This window comes from Oncorhynchus masou, chromosome 22 (genome assembly GCF_036934945.1).
Source record: "Oncorhynchus masou masou isolate Uvic2021 chromosome 22, UVic_Omas_1.1, whole genome shotgun sequence".
NCBI lineage: Eukaryota > Metazoa > Chordata > Actinopteri > Salmoniformes > Salmonidae > Oncorhynchus > Oncorhynchus masou.
The window spans coordinates 41,581,594-41,588,202 of NC_088233.1; the positions used below are offsets into that span (position 1 = coordinate 41,581,594).

The window sequence follows — 6,609 nt, forward strand, 5'->3', positions numbered from 1 at the left end:
AATGTAAAACATAGATAAGACATGATTCTCAATTCTTCACAAAGTGTTCTAAATAGGAATATAATTATATCGGAATACTTTGTAAGGGTCGTTGTTATCCAGCCTGTAGTCTGCTAATCAGTGATAGCCACGTTTTGAGACAATGTATCCCACAATGCACTGCGCGGTTTGTGTTTATTCTAAATAATACAACTCTAAAAACTAACACATGTAATACTTTTTTCCTTAATCATATTTTACACCGATTCATAATTTACCTGTTTATATATTGTTGATATATTTATTGAGTTAAACCGTCATAGGGACCGTAATTGTACCGATAGTCAATCCACTCGATTCCTTTTCTATGTCAGCTTTGCGCAGTGGCAGTATCGTAGCCGATGAGGTCTATCCGAGGCGCGATTATTGCTAGTTGAAAACTTTACCCAATACCCCGCTGAGACGACTTGAAATATAGTCGGCTTTGGCAATTTTTGACGGTCTCTAAGGAGACTGATTTAACTGTATAAGTAAATACGTGAGCAGAAAATAAAATCGTTTCTGTATTACTTACTGTGTGTGCAGGTCACTTTGTCACGAATTTTTAAACTAATCTGCTATGGAAGCTACTATAAAGGCCATCATATTCAAATTGATTTAAAATTCCCTGGAGATAAAAGTCATCCCGTTTATTTTTACCATTTGCATGCAATGTGATGGTTTCTTATTATGACCAATAGATGTCACTGTCTACCAAAATACATTGGTTATGTAGTGACGTTCAGCAACCAGGTGTGGGCAGCATTGTATTGTATGAGACAATATAAGCATACCGGAAGAATATAATAATATATTCAATTTAGCAGATAATTTTATACAAAGCAACATAGTGTAGTGCCGTGCGTGCATACATTATATTCATAAGGCTTTCCATTAGATGTTGGCGCATTACTGAGGGGACTTGCTTCCATTCAGCCACAAAATCATTAGTGAAGTCGGGCACTGAGGTTGGGCGATTAGGCCTGGTTCGCAGTCAGCTTTCCAATTCATCCCAAAGGTGTTTGATGGGGGTTGAGGTCAGGGCTCTGTGCAGGCCAGTCAAGTTCTTCTACACTGATCTCAAAAAAACATTTCTGTATGGACCTCGCTTTTTGCACGGGGGAACTGTCATGCAGAAACAGGAAAGGGCCTTCCCAAACTGTTGCCACAAAGTTGGAAGCACAGAATAATCTAGAATGTCATTGTATGCTGTAGCATTAAGATTTCCCTTCACTAGAACTAAGGGCCCTAACCCGAACCATGAAAAACAGCCTCAGACCATTATTCCTCCTCCACCAAACTTTACAGTTGGCATTATGCATTGGGGCAGGTAGCAGTCTCTTAGCATTTGCAAAACCCAGATTTTGCCGTCGGACTGTCAGATGGTGAAGCGTGATTCATTCATCACTCCAGAGAACTTGTTTCCACTGCTCCAGAGTCCAATGGCAGCAAGCTTTACACCACTCCAGCTGACACTTGGCATTGCGCATGGTGATCTTAGGCTTGTGTGCGGCTGCTCGGCCATGGAAACCCCATTTCATGAAACTCATAAACAGTTATTGTGCTGAAGTTGCGTCCAGAGGCAGTTTGGAACTTCTTAGTGAGTGTTGCAACCGAGGACAGACGATTTCAGCACTCGGTGGTCCTGTTCTGTGATATTGTGTGGCCTACCACTTCGCAACTGAGCCGTTGTTGCTCCTAGATGTTTACACTTCACAGTAACAGCACTTACTGTTGACCGGGGCTGCTTTAGCAGAGTAGAAATTTGACGAACTGACTTTGGAAAGGTGGCATCCTATGATGGTGCCATGTTGAAAGTCACTGACCTCTTCAGTCAGGCCATTCTACTACCAAATTTTGGCAAAGTTATTAGAAAAAAAAAAAAAAATACCCATATTTACATAAATATTCAGATCTTTTGCTATGAGACTCGAAATTGAGCACAGGTGCATCCTGTTTCCATTGATCATCCTTGAGATGTTTCCACAACTTGATTGGAGTCCACCTGTGGTGAATTTGGAAAGGCACACACCTGCCTATTTAAGATCCCACAGTTGCCAGTGCATGTCAGAGCAAAAGTCAAGTCATGAGCTCGAAGGAATTGTCTGTAGAGCGGCGAGATAGGATTGTGTCGTGGAACAGATCTGGGGAAGTGTACCAAAACATTTCTGCAGTATTGAAAATCCCCAATAACACAGTGGCCTCTATTATTCTTAAATGGAAGAAGTTTGGAACCACCAAGACTCATGCTAGAGCTGGCCATCCGGCCAAACTGAGCAATCGGGGGAGAAGGGCCTTGGTCAGGAAGGTGACCAAGAAGCTGATGGTCACTCTGACAGAGCTCTGGAGTTACTCTGTGGAGATGGGAGGACCTTACAGAAGAACAACCATCTCTGCTGCACTCCACCAATCAGGCCTTTATGGTAGAGTGGCCAGACGGAAGCCACTCCTCTGTAAATGGCTCACTATAGTTCGCTCGTAGTTCCAGACTCTCAGACCATGAGAAACCAGATTCTCTGGTCTGATGAAACCGAGACTGAACTCTTTGGCCTCAATGCCAAGCGTCACATCTGGAGGAAACCTGGCACCATCCCTACGGTGAAGCATGGTGGTGGCAGCATCATGTTGTGGCGACTGAGAGACTAGTCAGGATCGAGGGAATGATGATCCGAGCAAAGTACAGAGAGATCCTTGATGAATACCTGCTCAAGAGCGCTCAGGACCTCAAACTCGGGTGAAGGTTCACCTTCCAACAGGACAACGACCATAAGCACACAGCCAAGACAATGCAGGAGTGATTTCGGGACAAGTCTCTGAATGTCCTTGAGTGCCCCAGCCAGAGCCCGGACTTGAACCCGATCAAACATCTCTGAAGAGACCTGAAAATAGCTGTGCGGCAACGCTCCCCATCCAACCTGACAGAGCTTGAGAGGATCTGCAGAGAAGAATGGGAGAAGCTCTCCAAATACAGGTGTGCCCAGCTTGAAGCGTCATACCAAATAAGACTCGATGTTGTAATCGCTGCCAAAGATGCTTCAAAAACGTACTAAGTAAAAGTTCTGAATACTTATGCAAATGTGGTATTTCAGTTTTATGATAATGCAGTATAACATGGAAGATTTGTGATTGACAACTTCAGTAGGGTCTGAGATATACACAGGGAGGATTTGATTGGCCTTCAGTCAGGGTCAGAGCATATGAACGTTCGATCCTCTCTCCTTCCTAATGGTTGGAGAAATGAGGACATTGAACACTGCCCTGATATGTTAACCTAAATATCTCAAGACATTAACCTTTTTATTTAACCTATACGTGACTTGTTTAAAAAAAATGTATTTCTATACTCTATGCACCAGCAACCTTAGCCAAAGACCATTTCTCAGTCTCAGTTGAATTAATTTCCAGGCTTAATGATGTCTTTGTGCTTCCACTGCCCTCCATGTGACCCAGGAGGATGTGACATAGGCTTAATCTGACCAAACAGACAGCATGTTCCATAGAAATAGATAGGCCTTGATTCCGTCAGTCAGAAGACGTGGTAAGATTGAACCATTCCGCAACACCTGCATTCCATTCCAGCTGTACTTGGGGGCATGCTAAAAAAAAAATAAAAAAAAAATGGTCCAGCACCACATGCAGAACTAGTTCCTAGGCAACCATGTGACACAGTCGACAATTGCTATGGCAACCAACGCATCGCCCTCTCTCAATTCTTTGATGAAATGTGCAAGAATCTTCTCTTTGTGTGTGAATTGTTTCAATCCCTCTGCCATTCTCTAAGTGAGAAGTGAACAGTTGTGAAGATCCAGTCACTACATTCGTAGTGGCTTTTCAAAAGGTGTTCCTCTTCCATTGACATGCTGTCCTTTTCACATCCTCCTTCCAGCTTTTTAGTTCACGTGAAGGCTCTGTGAAGTGTTTGAGTTCTAGGTATTATCTCTGTAGAATGGATGTACAGTAAGCTCCCCGAGATGTTATGTATGATATGTCAAGTCGTACACTGTAATGGGCTTCTAAAATACATCTAACCTGTACTCCTCCACAAAAAAATGCATGTTGTGTAGGCTGAGATTTTTATTTATTCACAAAATCCTTATGAACCTAATTTAGGACTTTTCTCAAAATAGTAGAAAACAGTCCATCTTTATGCTAAGTGACAAGATCTGTAAAGCACACAGGCTTACAGGCACATTTAAAATGGATTTACATTTGGAAGAGACACAGCACAATTCACTTATGAAGAACAGAAGGTGCCATTCTGAAGTGAAACGTTGTATGTCCAAATATAGATAGATCTCACCATTTCAGATGTGAATCTGAGTCATCTCCAAGAGGTGACCATACATGACCCCATTATTTACACAATGCTGTGCCTCACTATCAGATTAAAGATCACAGGAATCAATACCAACATCTCACAAGAACCGTGTTCATGATTCAGCTCCACCAATTAAACGTCCCCCGAAATCTTTTAATATTGTCTTTCGCTTAATCACTTCCCAGAGGGGTCGCCCCCAATTAACTGGCTAATTTGACTCTGACACCTCGCCACACTGTTATTTCAGCATAAATACAGTCACAGTCCCACTGGGAAATATGATTTTGTGTGTGTGTGTGTGTGTGTGTGGTAACAGGCTGAAGGACATTCACTCATGAGTGGAGTACAAAAGATATATCAATCATCCTATTTCACTCATACAAAGCTGGAGCTGACAATCCACATCTCATATTAGGAATCACTGTTCGTCACTTGTCATTTTGATCCCTCATCCCTTGAGTCTTTTTTGAAAGGCAATTTGAAGTCGGTAATGATGTCCATGGACAGGGTCAGGTGTGTGTGTGTGTGTGTGTGTGTGTTGGAAAGATTTGCAGTATCTGAGTGTGTGTGTGTGAGCGTGTGCATGCCTGTGTGTCTTTAGACGGTGTGTGTGTGTACATTGATTAGCAGGGAGACGGGAACCGCATGCTCGTTCCTGTCAGATTATTAGAAGCATTCGGTCAGGGCCCTGGTAGCCAGCGGGGCTCTGTAGTGACTTTTGTAAAGGGTATCTGCCTCCCCCTATTTCCTCAGAGCCCAGGTGCTTTTAATTGTATTTCTGTTACTATATTACTGGCAGAGCACAGCAAAACCCTGAGACACACACTTCACAACAGCACCCGGACACTGATACTGCAGGCAAAGGTAGGATTCTGAAGTAGTTTTGAAATGTGCTCAACTGCAGTAATTTGACCGTCGGTGGTGTGAAGTCACCAAGTTGTGCTATCAATTGTCATTTGAGCTTGAACAATTGCATACATCTCCCCTATATGTATAAAGAATTTGGGAATTCTGAGGCGGTTTTAGGAATCTAGGGTAACATGTTCTTGCTGTAGATTTTTTGAATCAGCCATTCGGGATATTTCTAGACCCATGGCCTTTAACAATAAACCCCATCATTGAATGAAAATCCCCCAGATTGAGCAGACAGAATAAAAGCTTTTTATTCCCTGAGAACAGACCACTCAGAAGCGCCAACCTCCAAAATGAAAACGGGCTTTTCAAAGCGACAGTGTACTGTAGGCAATCACACAAACCCTTATTATCCCCAGAGAAACGCTTCTTGCAAATCCCATTATGGCAGAATATGAAAGGTCCAGGCCATGGTCAAGGCACTCAATTCTTATGAAGTTCATACAATTTCCACTTCTGAATAAGCACTTGTGTTGATAATAAGGAAAGAGTGAGGTAGAAGGTTTTTGGCAAGTGCTGATATGAATGAATTTCATTATAGAATATATAACTTGAAAAGGAACAAATCCACTTCAGGATCACTACTGTATCTATGAGGCCTGACAGGGGTTGAGGGGGGCATAACCTGGCGGGGGTCTTTGGTGTCCTCCCCCAGAATTTGTTTGGGCATCTAAAGCTAATTTCCTGCATTCTTACACAATCCAATATGGCGTCTCCATTTAGAACAGAAAGTACGCAAAAATACACATTGTCATCAAGCTAGGTAAGATATCATTATTAAATGTATTGAAGTGATTGATAAGACTGAACTCGATCAAAGGAAATTCAATAATAAATATTGTGTTACACCTTGAACCAATTGCCTAACAAATGAACAACCCTTGAAAAAATACAAATATACAGTACATTTGGAAAGTATTCAGACCCCTTCCCTATTTTCACATTCTGTTACGGCACTCATCAATCTACACACAATACCCCATTCTACCAAGGCAAAACAGGTTTTTCCGAAATAAATAACAGAAATACCTTTTTTACATAAGTATTCCGACCCTTTGCTATGAGACATGAAATTGAGCTCAGGCTCATCCTGTTTCCATTGATCATCCTTGATGTTTCTACAACTTGATTAGAGTCCATCTGTGGTAAATTCAATTGATTGGACATGTTTTCAAAAGGCACACACCTGTCTATAGAAGGTCCCACAGTTGACAGTGCATGTCAGAGCAAAAACCAAGCCATGAGGTCAAAGGAATTGTCCGAAGAGCTCAGAGACAGGATTGTGTCGAGGGACAGATCTGGGGAAGGGTACCTAAACATTTATGCAGCATTGAAGGTCCCTAAGAACACAGTGGCCTTGG

The 6,609-nt window shown here is 42.2% G+C and overlaps 1 non-coding gene across 1 annotated transcript; it reads left to right on the forward strand.

Annotated features, from left to right (window-relative positions):
• Positions 1–351: 351 nt before the first annotated feature.
• LOC135509805 (U4 spliceosomal RNA) lies at positions 352–492 on the forward strand. Its single transcript, XR_010450974.1, has one exon. It is a non-coding gene; the product is annotated as a U4 spliceosomal RNA (small nuclear RNA).
• The last annotated feature ends 6,117 nt before the right edge of the window (positions 493–6,609 follow it).